Here is a 14,607-nt window from a genome sequence, read left to right on the forward strand (position 1 = left end):
ATCGAGTTGCAAAAAAGAAGCCTCCACCAATAAATGGTGAAGAAGAGTTGACTGACAAGCTTTGGGAGGGGCCAGGATTGCCTGGCTCAACCCCCAGTGGTATAAAAGGGAGCAGACATTTTGTAGACAAGCAGGTGGGAGATGGACATGTGCTCCTGGCGCTGTGTCTCCTTCCTTATTGAGTCCTTCTGTTGTATTTTGTTAAGGTTTAATAAACCCTTGAAATTTTAAAAGGTGAGCGTCGTTTCTTGCATCAAGTGATCTTATGTTGGAAAAAAAACAAACAATCATATTCTAACTCTGAGAGTTTTTCACACAAATTCTTTTATATTTGCTTCAAATAATGCTTTATTTCAGATACAGAGGAACACTTCCTTATTTCACCAGAATAGCTGTGATAGGCATGTGCTAACCACAGTTCCAGAATTGTCAGGCATCTGTACATGGGTTAAGAGGAAATGGAAATTATTTACTAGAAGCTCATTCATGTCAATACATGCATCATTTCAGCACACACTACAGTATTCAGGTGACCCTTCCTCTCACCTTATTGGAAAATTAAAAATAGAGCATTAAGAATACCTCTCACACACTATTCTGACTCCTCAGTGCCACATCAAGGAGGGGCTGCATCTCTTGAAACAACTGGATATTTTTGCTCTTAAAAGCTGAACAAAACAATGCAGGAAGAGATGTGACAGTCTGCTGTCATCTCAAACAAAAATACATCAGCCTTCTCTCATTCACTGTGTTCTGAAAACTCCCTTTTCCCCACTTCTATTTCCCCTTGCCTTTGATAGTGTCCTCTTTCCTCTGCAGAGTTCTGCTCAGTCTCCTTCCTCCCATGAATCCACCCATCCTGGAGTAATCTCTGTGATGAAGAGTCCCTGTAATATTTTAGCCAGTGAGATCACTGATTATGAAGAAAGACCACTACTTTTCTAAAGATGAGATTTTCTGCAAGCCTCACACTAAAAAGAATGGTGAATTTATTACATGAAATTACATGCATTGAATCAAACCCATCAGGATGAGCTTTAGAAGGACACTTCTAATCTAGCAGACTGAAAAACTGCCAGGGATTTGCCTCTGGGAAATTAGCATGATCCAGAGAAAACTTCAAGGTTCTAAGTAAATTAGTAGGTCAAAGACTAGTTATTCATCTAGTTCAGAACAGACCCCAAATGCAGTTTCACATTATAATAAAACTGTATCAGACAGTATGAAGAAGCTGATGGCCTACTGACATACTGGAGCAAGTGTTACATATTTTACAGATAAGAACAAAGCCTTTTTCCCTTCTTAAAGGGATTTTTATAGGAAATAAAAGTAAATAAAGAAAAAACCCTATCACACCAGAGAACTAGAATGTTTGTGTGAGTCATACCTTGTCCATTTTTTTTCCCAGAAAAAGTATTCATTGACTTGGTAACACTTTTTACATAGAATTAACACTGCATTTTACTGATGCTTTCACCAAAAAAGTTATTAATTGCATTTATTTACTGACAACAATTTTGTTTCATTTCAGCAGAATAATTAATTTCCTTCACTTTAACAGAATAATTATTTTCCTTTTATACCAACATATTTCAGGGGTTTCTATTTTGTATGGAGTTGTGTGCGTACGTAAATACAAATCTTAAGCAGACAGCAAGAGGAAAAGGAGATTTGTTTTCTGAAGAGAGAGGTAAAGAAAACTGCAAAACATTCTTACTAGAAATCTTGTCCTTGAATATTTGTTGAAAAATATTAATTTATGCCTCATTAGCACTTAAGTCCTGAAAGCATTTCCGAAGTAGTCAGTAGGCATTAGGTCAGTGCAAGCCAATAAACTGTTCTCCCCACAACTTTTGCTAGTAGTTCCTCCAAATTCTTAAGGAACTCAAAGGCAGGATGAAATTTAATCAGGACTGTCCAATATTCAACTCCAGCAAACCTGAGCTGCCACATTTTGATGTGATATTTGCCAAGCGTAAGGTAATTTTTCACACATCAGGAAGACTTTAGACACTCCTGGTACTTCCCAACAGACATTAAATTTCCATCCATCTCATTCCATGACACACTTGTACAGGTACTGATCACAGCACTACCTTGAGTTCGCATTAAAAAAACCAAAAAACACCACAAAACAACAACAAAACAAAAAACAACAACAAAAAAAAATCCCCACCACATCTGAGAACAAAAATGCAAACTTATAATGCTTGCAATTATTTTAATGGGTTTGGATTACTTTATTATCTGGATGGCCTCAGTATTCAAAATCTGTACAATTGCATAGGCAAATTATAGCTTTTTCAATTTAATGATCTACTGTATATATGAGAGGACTGATCTGATGACTTACTTGAATAAGTAAACAAAAATAACCATTTTCTACAACCAGATGTGTTCTGCCATTAGAAGTGGTTACACTTCCACCCAAGGTCTCAGACCAGATGCATAAACAAACTGCATAAGCACAATAATCATTCCACAAATGTTGACAGGAACCAAATATTGATGAAATTAAGGTCCTGCAAAATCAATAAAATAAACCAGATGATCATAGGCTGTATCCCTAATGATTACTGCTGCATAATCAATGAACACCTTCCTGGAATGACTCTGCTTGTAAGAAGTGCAGCAGAATGCCATCAGGCTAATCCATAAAGCTGCTAACGACTCACTCTCCTATCCAGTGGGAACACACCCCCAGGCACTTTGAAGTGCTCCTGGTAAGATTATTGAAAATAGAAGGAAAATTCCCCTTCATATATTTTTATGGGCTACCTAAGCAAGAGCCATGAAATTCAGACATGGAGGTTAGATGGGATTTTTTTTCCTTTTACACTGCATGGCATATATATGACATTTTAAAAATTCACTGGAATAATATTAAATGGTATCATGTACTGCTGCAAGGTACTCATTTGGTAAGCAGTTGCAAGATGTTTTTTCACCAGTAGATGCCTTCTCCACAAATTAAAATCAGACTGTGTCATCACCCGAGACAGAGCATGAGAATTCACAGGACACAATAAACCTATGGGAATTAAAATTACCATAGCAACTTTGCATTTTAATTTGCTGCTATTTTGTTGAATCAGCCAGCCTGGTTCTCAGAGCTGTGGTTTCTATGGAAGACTGGAACAGAAATTCACCTTCCTGGGGCAAGGGAGACATGCAGCAGACAAGATGAAATGCTGCAGTCTGCAGAGCTTCACTTATTTAGGAGTCATTTATTTTAAATATCTCTTCTGTAATTTGAGATAAGTGAGATAAATTATTAATATGACAAGAATAAAATCTTAAATAAAACTTACTTTTCAAATTAAGATTAATTTGCAAGTGAGACATTAAAATGAACAAATAAATACTAGAAAGAGCTCCTGAAACCTACAAAATAAAAAAAACTAGCTTTGCCCAGGCATTTCAGAGACCAATATAGAGTTGGTTTTTTTTCATTTCAGTTTACTCACTGGCTAATACTAAACCTGTAATGCTGCTCTCTCATTTTTTTTTAAACCACTGCCAGTACCATTTTACCTTGCATCAGAGTTGAGGGAATGAAAATACTAAAAATTTATGCTTTGTTACAGAATATGGGGGGAAAAGTACAAAGGGAAGTATTATAAAATCTTTGTAATACTCTATTTTAAATATGGGCTTTATATGTAAACACCACAATATATTATACACCCTTCAACAAAAATGGGCAAGTGCATATGAGAGGATAAGCCAACAACATGGATTTCTCACTTATGAACTTTACAATTAAACCTTCAGCATTTAAACAGCAAAAAAAAAAATCATTCAGCAGCAGCATCTTGACAAAATGCAACCATTTCTTGTAGAGAATTTCTAATGATTTGTCAAACCTACCCTCTAATAGTCAGTATACTTGGACAGAAAGAATATTCCAGTAATCATGTACCTTGCAACATGAATCATATATATATATATATATATTTTTTTTTTTTTTTATCCTAATGGGCCACAAGGATTTGCCTTGTGGAATTCCTAGTGGTGGCTTGTGTGTGGAATTAGCTGAAAAAAACCTGTGCAACTTTAAACATACCCTTAATTAGACAGAAAGAGGGAAAAAAAAATCCACAGGAAAACAAAGTAGCACCTGTTTAAACATAACATTTAACGCTGTGAATCCCTAAGACAGATATTCATCCACAGAGTCTGTGGCATAATACACCCCACATACCAGAAATTCAAACATCACTGAACGTTACTTACTAATTGCAAAGGATAACCACTGTTGCATTCAGAGATATTTTTCAATAACAACCTGGTCACTACTCTTGTCTGAAAATACTCTTCTTCCCCTAAAGCTGTAAAATCTCATACTACTCCTTCAAAAAAGATATTTGTAATGCTGCAGCAATGTCTGTCTTTCACCTGCAGGAAAAGATCCTCTAATCCTTTGGAAGAAGGCTGGTGTATAAAGGCATATATGGAGAAAATATAATTTAAAGTTTGCAGGACAATGTTTCCTAAGGGTAGCTCGGTACATGTGAAATGGGAATTTTTTATTGCAAGTGTTAGGAAATCCATGTTGCAGCAACAAAGCAAGAGCACCCAACAAGCTACAGTCTCTTTCATATAGAAATTTTCATTAAAGTTGAGTTTCATAAAGTGAATGATCAAAAATCACAAAAAAAACCCAAAGAATACAACATCAAGTATTAGAAAAATGATTGCAGATTCCTACCCATTTTAAGTAAATCTTATTCCTCAGAGTTTAAAAAAAAAAATGTTCTGTCAAATCAGCTCATGGGCTAAAGCACAACAATGGAGTCAGGACTGCAGCACAGTAACAGAATGCTCTGTGTCCATGGATGGCATCCAGGTAAATGTCAGTGCTGGATGTATTAATGGCTCAGGCACCACTGCTCGGAATCATTGCTGCCTGCCTACAGCTCATCACTAGATGATGATGATGCCAGCTGAAGCCCCTGGCTGTGCTGTCTCCAGCACATACACAAGCCCTCCCTTGTCAGCAGGTGGCCCAAGTCCTGTAGGGAGCAATGGGAAAAGAACTTGGCACCATGGAAACCTTTCTAGGATGATGGAAATGGTTTTATTGACACCAAGGCTAAGAATGGGGGCAGTGAACACTTTCTTTTCCCCCCCAAATACTCAAGATTCATTCAGCACCTCTGAGATTGTGCCAGCTGGACTGGGGGGAAACAAATCCACTTAAGTATTTCTGGGACAATCTGTTCCATGGAACACTGAAGAATCCAGCAGACAGACTTGTCAAGGGATGGGTTTTCTCTACTGTGCTTAAGAAAAAACACCCAACTAAAACACAAGAAGGGGAGAAGGAACCTCACAACTAATTAAAAGGCAAGCAGCCATGACAGGTTCTTTTGCCCAAGGCTTCAGCCAAACTATGCAGGATCTCACAAATGTTTTGCTGAGTCTCGCTTCCGCTGAATTTAATTAGAGGATTTTCTCAACGTCAGTGGTCTGTAATCCAAAGAAGCTCTCTACTGCAGCCCAGTGAGAGTAAGTTTTCTCCTTTGCTCCCAGAAACAATGGAATAAGCTCCTGTGATATTTATCACAAGCTATAATTCATGTCATTAACAGTTTTTATTGTTCAAAACACACAATGTACCAAAACCCTGCATTTACCCAACATAAAATTACTCATTTCTCCTGTTCAGTCACTTAATGAAATGCTTCAAAACAGAGGAAAAATATTTTCCACAATTACATGAAAACGGTTTTTAAAATTCCATTAGAGTCTATAATAGGTAGAGAGAGCAAGCATGTCCTTCTTCATCCCATCATAATGGCCAATATTTTCAAATATCTTGACATCATTGACCTTCTCTCCAGTATAACTCCGGTTAGCACATAGAAATTATCAACCAGATGTGCTACCTAGCAGAAAATAACTTCCATGAGAATGTTCTAATCAGTTTCATTTGGGAGCCTTGCTCATGTAGAGTCATTAATAATAAATAGATCTGGTGTTTTGCCAAGTTTCATAACCATGCTACACACCAGTATCTATTTCAGCAGACTGAGCCAACTGTATGCATCATATTTATGAAACAGCCCCAAATCTGCAGCAGTGGATGTAACTCCACTTTGTCCCAGTTTGCATGTATTAGGGGAAAGCACATGAAAGACGTGAGCCTTGTTTAACCTTGTAAAGGAAAGGCTTTGGGAGCCCTAAACACCAGCCTTCCCAGGCATTAACCAGGGATAAAGGGCCAAGAGCTCTGTTGGGATGCATGGCAGGGTAATGAAGGGCAGCAGTCACCAACTGCAGGGAAGGATCTGACTGGACATGAGGGATTTGCTTTTCTCCCTGAGGATAAACAATCATGGGAATTGGTTGTCCAGAGAGGTTCCCCAACCCTGAAGCCTTTCATGGCCTGACAGGAAAGAGCTCCCAGGCATAAGTTCAGTGCCAACCCTGCTTTAAGAATGCCCCTGATGGCCCCTCCAGCCTAAACACCCACCCAGTTCCAGATCCTCAGTTACTCTCAAATCACAGAAAATGAAACCAACAATTACCATTTTCACTTGATTGGTTTATTTCAGCTGCTAATTTTAATACATTTAGCAAAACTGTCTGACAGTTTTACCTGGAGTACACCATCATATAATAATCTGATGCAAAATCCATGCTTCATAATGAAAATATAGTGAAAAGATAAAGTATATCTTGCATGGCCTTACTTGATAACTCTTGCAGTAAATGAAAACAATACCAATGATTCTGAACTTCAGATCAGTTGGAGTAATAAAAGGGTTGCTCAGACCTGAAACTAAAATAACCTACAACACAAACCCTGAAAGCTACATGCACACTCCAGTGGGAAAGTTCTAACATTAAATACAGGTAAAAGATTAATGAGAAATAAAGAAAATAAAAGTATGTGAAATAGAAGAAAGCATTTCAAAAGAGGCAGATGAACTCTTAAGGACCACACTGAAACAAACAAACAAAAACACCCAAACAAAACCCACCTAAATTCAGCTCTTTCCTCCAAAATAAGCTGCATCATAATGAATCAGTGCTCCAGCTGATCTGCCTATAACCACACTGTGTTTAGTAAAAGCACCCAAATCAACACTCAGAGGCACAGGCTGGAGCCCTCATCAATTGATCAATACTCCACAGACCTGAGAGAACTTCTGGGGTGCAGTGGTCACATCAAGAATGGCTTTCAACCACAGTCTGCTGGGGACATGCTGAAGTGGCTCTGAGAGATTCTCTCTATTCTTCTGCTTCATAACTTCCTACTGCACATGGCTCAATACATGCCTCACCCTCATAGCAACAAGCACTGCATCGTGTTCAACATACATGAATCCCCCCAACATTCCCCACCACAGCTGTCATGCAGCTTAACTTGTATAGCTGCCAGTGGTTCAGGTAAGACCTACACCAAAACCACCAGGTTTTTCAAAATGGGAAAAGGAAAAAATCTCAAGGTAGAGGGACAAAATTGGTTTTTGTTCTGTAACCCACCACAAGCCACAATTTATTTTATGTAATCTTAATGAGAGGCCACCTCTTGCCTCTTCCCTTTAGAACTGCAGTTTCTTAGGCTGTAGCTGGCACTACCAACAGTAAATGCAGAATGCTGGAGAAAGGGTCATGTAGAAGTCCAGCAGGAGGAACTAGCCCAGTAACCCATCTCCTGCAACTGCTTCATTTGCACATTGTGACAATTGTGCCCTGAAATCTGACCTCTTTCAGACAGCAGAGACCCTCTTCAAGTCCATGTGGTGAAGCATAATCAGGGAGGAGAAAGAAGGACAAGAAATTGAGGGGAAAGAATACAGGTTCATGCCTGCCCCTGGTGAGACTTAGGGGGCTTATGCACACACAGGCAAGAACATCACTCCCAGGCCTGTCCACCCCAGCAGGGCACACACATGGCTTCCAGGAGCTACATCAGACAAGGCCACACTTCACCAGGGTGATGCCATACAAGTGCCATGAGCTGCAGAGCTGTCACTGTGGTGATTACAGGAATGTACAATGTGCTTACAGCCAGAGGCCACACAGGGGCATTGAGAGAAAGTTATGGCAGCTGGTCCAACTGAGGGGTGACTTTCTTCACATCCTCTACAAACAACTGACAGCTGCTTGTGAAGTTCACAGCACATGATTCTTTACTGGACAGAACTGCTGGTGCCACACATAAGCCCTGCACTCTGGCTGAGAATAAGGTAAGTGGTGCTTTGGAGGGTCCTCCACACACAGGACTGTCCTTGATGCTGACCTAGAGAGAGAACCTGCTCACACTACAGCCCATGTGTGCTCTCTCATATGGAAGATATAAGAACCATCCCTTCCTGACCTAAGTCCCCTCAAATGACAGGGCAGGAAAGTTCCCAGATGTTACCCTCTGTACAGACTCTCTGGTGCAGATGTGAAATGGGGATGTGGTGGGGCTGTACCAGCATGTGCTCTGTGCTGCAGCCTCAGAGCTTGCAAGCACTGCCCTTTCCCAGGAACCCAGCTCTGCTGAATGGATCTGGAATTCCTATTCCAACTGAGTACATCTTGAGTGAAATCTGCCCTACTAAACCCCAGGCTTAGGGCCCTCTGCAAGATGAATTCATTCTCTTCAACTTTCTAACCCCAAATTCCCTAGCACAGGTTCTCTCAGCAAATACACTTCCCTGCTGATGGTTGTGAAGCTGTGCCCAGTCACATCCTCCCCCCACACATGTGCTAGCAGGAAAAGTGTTCTCAAACCTCATGTCTTCTGCTACAACTAGTGCCAGAGAAGCAAGGCAAGAAATGCACCAGAGCTGCTTTGCTGAATATGACTTCTTGCAGCCGTGTGTGGAAGGTGAGACTTTAGGAGCATGCAGGAGCTGGGCTGGAACACCCCTGGCAAGCCAGGATGAGACAGGTGAAACTGCCTGGTGGTTTCAACCTACTGAACACAGAAGAGTTATTTGAGAGCAGCTAACTTGAGTAATTTGAGAGTAAACTGACTCTGATGGTTCAAGGGAAATGGTTGATCACAGAACCTGGGAGCTCCTACAGCACCCCAGAAGCAAAACCTATGAATTAGGAATGAAACAATACCAGGAGCAATAAAGAGGGCACATTTGCACTGTCACATTGTGCCTCAAGCCCCCATTCATTACAGAAGGATACAGTGATGTAAAAATATACAACTTTGAAGATAACAAAGTAACCTGTGCTGTTTTGCTAAGTTTGACACAACAAGAATTAAGTTTGTTTTGAATAAATTTTCCTCTCAGATCTTTGCCTGTGTCTTCAAAGACTTCATCTACTGAGCTAGTTCACAGAGAAAGCATGCTACAGATCCCCAGTGACCCAGATAGCAGCTGCATTCCAAATTCTCAACCTGCCTTTTCCCCAGCCTGACAGTAATTCTGTGAATGTTTTTACATAGCAATTGGCCTTTGATGGTGTACTTTCTGCCAACAGATTGACAAGAAGCAAACTTTAGCAAAACAAATAAGAACTGCAAAAACTGCCACCATGCAATAGGTGGCATCATCCTGCCATCACTAATCCCCTGTTTCCTGCCACTGCTGACCATGTAACCATGGGCCCCGATTCTATGAATGCTAAAACACATTGTCTCTCTCAATTCTTTAGAATGAAAGCCACTATCAAGGCAAGTTTCCTGAAGTCAAGCTTTTTGAAGTATAGAGCATGATGCTGTATAATGTATTACAGGCCTCAATGAAAGCAAGCTTTCAGCTCAGAAGAGATGTCTTACTCTTCAGAACTCCTCAGTACCCCTGTGTTTATGCAGATTCTCTTCCTGGGGAAAAAAAAAAGCAAAACAAAACTAGTAGATATTTTTTTTCATGTGTGCTTTACCATGAAAAGCCCCAAACTCCTCTTTTGCTTGTATTAGCAACTGAGTGACCTATATCCTGAAGCATGTGCATCTATGAATATTTCTTTTTCCTTATTCATTCCCATTTCAAACTGCAGATACTTTATCCTTTCCCAGTGTCCTAATGCCCTTGCTGATATTTTGCTGCATTACTTAAGAACATGATCTCCAACAAATCAGGACATGTCTAAGTCTTGCATTCTTTCTCACCTAGCTGAGAAGCCATTATTATAAATACCAGAGGCTGGGAATCCTGAGAAAAATAAACAGCAAATCAAAGGCCATTTTCTGAGCTTATTTCTACAGGTTGGGTTAGCTTGCTTGCACTAAACCATTTGGCTGGGATGTGCATGTAACATTTCTAACTTGAAAATAAACCTTTTCCCTGACACTAGTTATCTTCCAGTACCTACAGGATAAGAGGGTTGTGTTGCTGCTTTTAGAAAACAAATAATGCCAGCTCTGATCAGAAGTCTCCACTCAGACAGCCCTGGCTTCTTGAGCAGGAACTGTATCCTACATAATCGCTGAGCCATGAAAATGACTGAATTTCCTTCCTTACTGGAATGCTAAAGAATCTCCCACACAGCTTTTAATTCCTCACTCATTTTCTTGTGGTATCTGACTGCAACAAAAGCTCTAAAACAAAACTGGATTATTGCTGCCCTACTAATCCCCAATCCAGTGACTTTGGAGACAGTAAACCATAAAGATTGTTCCATCAAGTGACAAATAAGCCAGTCACACTACACCATGGGGGTTTTTAAGTGCATTATTATGTATTATTGCTCAAATTTAGACCCGGGCAAATGTAACAAGATATCAGAACCAAATGCTACATTAAATACGCAAGTATCAACTATGCACCAAAGCACAAGTCATTAGGAAAAATATTCTACAGCAAGAAACATGGAACACCACGATTAAAAAAGCAGTAAATCACATATGTTGTTTTGGAGAAGTATTTCTCTTTTGGTATCTCAGATAAAAAGGAAGCATGAAAAAGTTTCCTCTTTCTGGAATGATCAGGAAGACCAAGACAACATACAAAAGAGTTTAGAAAATTCTGAACCATTTCTGGCTCATTCTCTGAACCAGAAATGACTTGTCTACAACACAGCTTCACGTTAGGCAGCCACTCATCATCACATCATTCAGACAGTGCTGAGAAACGGGCTCACAATCAAATTCCACAGGCAGCATCCAGGCAGTGAATTTGTCTCCAGCAAGTAAAAAAGTAAATTTCTAATTTTCTTCTGGGTTTGTCAACAATCACATATTTATCTCATCTGTCTCAACAAACAGGGGTTTGTGTATTAACAAATAAATACACACAGCAATTCCAAATCCCCCCTCTCCTTTGTTCAGCACCACTGTTAGCGGCTACAGCTTTTGAATTTCACTCTACAGAACCAAGCTAATCTCCCCATCACATGCAAAGCTGTCTGCCTAAAAAAAAACCAACAAAACAACCAAACAACAAAAATACATCAAACCAAAAGAAACTCCTTTTTCTCGGAATTCTGGAATGAGAAGCAGATTGGGCATGGTCTGTAACAAATAACAGGGCAAGGTTTTTCTTGTTCATGCTGGGATTACAAAAGGTACAGGGACTAGCCACATTTGAAAAAACACCTATTTTAAAACATTGTTCAAGTCTAATTTAATGCTTCAACATGGTGAAAAAATGCCAACATGAAGATGCTGTATATCACCCTGTGTAAAGTGACAGTTTCCACTGACACAGCTGCTTTTTCTGCTGGAGCATGTTGTTCATTCAGTACATGTCAGACCTGCCACAGAGCTGATACAGATAACTATCACTTATTCAATTAGTGGTCTCTGCTCTATTTATAGCACAATATCTGCATTCTAAAGAGAATAATAATGCCCCACATCAGGATATCCCAAGTATCATGAACATGAAAGAACATAACTCTCAGCTCCTATAAAGAATGCACCTCAATAAAGATAAAGAAAAGGGAACATGGAAAACAAAACCAGATTTGTCTGGATCAGAGCCAGGACTATAATTCACTGAATTCTGTGCTCAAGCCTGCTGACCTCAATGATGAATATCTGAAGCTCCCAGCAGCTTCTCTGCTCCGCACATCAGAGCACAGACTCCCAAACTGTCACATAGAAAATGCAAAAAATCCCTATGAATAAGGAAGAACCAAGGCAGGTTCTCCACTCCAGCAATCACCACCCTAACCAGAGAGGCCTGTCTATCTTGCTCTCCAATTTTTTTTGTTTTCTTCTTTAATTTGGAAGAATGCCTGTAGCTGTGAGATGAGATGAGTCAGAATAACTCATGAACTGGGTCCCTCTTGAATGTGTTCTCTGCCTTGTTATAGAATTTACTTACTTCTCTTGGCAGTGGTAAGTCTGCTGTTGTTTTTAGGGGAAAAGAAAGAGCTGAACAAAAACCCCTTCTCAGTCATGATGTGCCTCTACCTTCTCACTGCTGTATTCCCATGTCAGCATGGAGTGTGCACCCCAGGCACTCCAGCCAGCTGCGCTGAGTTCAGCACCCCTCCTCAGACAGCACAACACTTACAGTGGCAGGAGTCAGTTAATCCGGGAGGGAATTGATCTGTAAAACGCTATAATGAGCTTCGACAGAACAGGGCCATCGATACGGGAACAAACGTCAAGTGACAGCAAGCTGTGAACTCCAGCCCGGCTCCGCACCCGCCCGAGCCAGGCAGGAGAAGCCACCTTTGCTGCAGCGGGGACACAAACACCCTGCACAAATCCACATCCAGCCTCGCTCCTCCTCGCTTGCAGAAGCCTGGCAGGACCTGCAGCTGCAGGAGTGGCCTCTACAGAGCCTTGTCCTGAGGGATTGCTCTGCTGCCAGTCTTCTGCTGGAGATGCAACAGCCATTTGTCCTGCCTACCTGTCAGCTGTAAACCATCAAATAACAATTTAACATAAAAAAGACATTAGTATCCATTACAGATGCATCTGGACTCACGGTCTCCTTCTAAAAAAATGCCAAAAATGTCAATAAAGCAAAAATTACTTACATGCTGTACTGAAATACCACACAAAAAAATCCCAAAGGTGCTTAGCAGCTTCTTCAGAATAACAAAAGTTTCAGAGCAGTAATTAGTTTATTTTCTTCAAAGTCTACCATTGGCTTTTTTCAGTTTTTATAAAAATCAAGATAATTTAGAAATCCAGCTAACAAGTGAAATGAATCTTTAACTATATTTATGGAGTTATGTAATATATAGTTATATGTATAGTTTTATACATATATGTGTAATTACATATATAGTTTTTTATATATATCTAACATAAACAAATGCTGACAACCAACTCAAATGACAATTTTTAACATTCATAAATTCAGAGTGATCATGAAAGCTGTGGACTAGAAGACACTTTCTGGACTCATACCTCAGAACCTATGATGCCAAATGAGCAAATAAAAGCAAGCAGCAAGAGCTGGGCACATGGGTCTGCAACAACAACAGCAAGCCAAGAGAACGGGCATCAAAATGTTAGATACCAACAAAGACCTTGGCCAGAAGGAGATAAGGACTGAAGGAGATAAGGTAACAGAGCTTCTTGAAAAGAAATCAATACCTGAAACCAAAGAGGATCATTGAATTAGAAAAACTGTCCTTTTTTTTTTTTTTACCACTCAATTTTTAATGAGCAAAATGTTCACTGCCCAAGTCAGAAATGCTGCCAATGCCTTTTAAGTGGTGTTTGCTGGTGATTAACGGTAAATTCTACTAAAAGTATGATAAGAAGCAAACTAATGAAAAATCATCAGTGAAAATGTAAAATAACCAAGGACCAAGATGTTCATCAAATGCCTTTCTTCAAAATACTACAGTTTTAATGTGTGGAAAATAATAAAAAACACAAACCAAAACCCACAAAAAGAAAAGACCTGAAGAGGAAATCAAGGCATTTTAAGAGTGTACAAAGAAAAATTTAAGACTCTGTTAATTTTCTATCAAATCTAGTTACTTGTCCTATATCTTAAAGAAGTTGCAAGCAAATACTGCAATTTCATGTATTTGCTTATATTTCCTAATTATGCTTTGGCAGCTTTGTAAATTGGCTTCAATTCAGGAAAATATTAACCATCTGCCTAAAACTAAGCACATATTATACCTTCCTGAAGTCAACTGGAAACAGAAGCATGCCTATATGCTAAAAATGAAACATATGCTCCAGCGGTATGCCGAAATGAAGCCTTGGTGTTAAAAGGTCTTAATGTTTGAAACCATCTTGAAATTCTTTGGAGAAAGGCAGTATGTCAAGAAAAATACTGGGTTTACCCTCATTTGAGTCACTACACTTCAGACTATACACGTATTTTTTAGACCAGTTGACAGTACAGACACCTCATCCTCTGCTCTGGTTCTGCACAGGGGTACCCTCAAATATCTGACTGCAGAACTAAGGCCTGAAGCTGAAATAAGCACATTATTTTCGTGCTGTTGGATAAGCATCTGCAGAGGGGATGCAAAAACTAACGAGCTCAGCAGCCCCATCACTCATTTGACAGGCTCAAGATGCTCGCACACGTATCGGCTGGTTTATTTTTAAAGTGATACAAATAAACACAGAAATAAATACACGTCTGTGATACATACATACATATATATATATATATTTATATTGCGGGACGCTCGGCTATCTCCCTGCGGCGGTTCCTGCCATCCCACAGGGATCTCTGGAGCCGCGCTGACCAAGGCCAGGCTTCGCTGGCTCCCCGG

General features: G+C 39.9%; 1 protein-coding gene across 1 annotated transcript in view; it reads right to left on the reverse strand.

The window, feature by feature from the left end:
* Positions 1–14,607, reverse strand: part of FAM171B (family with sequence similarity 171 member B) — a 37,593-nt gene that overhangs the window by 22,545 nt on the left and 441 nt on the right. The window lies entirely within an intron of this gene.

Source organism: Poecile atricapillus, chromosome 5 (genome assembly GCF_030490865.1).
Source record: "Poecile atricapillus isolate bPoeAtr1 chromosome 5, bPoeAtr1.hap1, whole genome shotgun sequence".
Classification (NCBI taxonomy): domain Eukaryota; kingdom Metazoa; phylum Chordata; class Aves; order Passeriformes; family Paridae; genus Poecile; species Poecile atricapillus.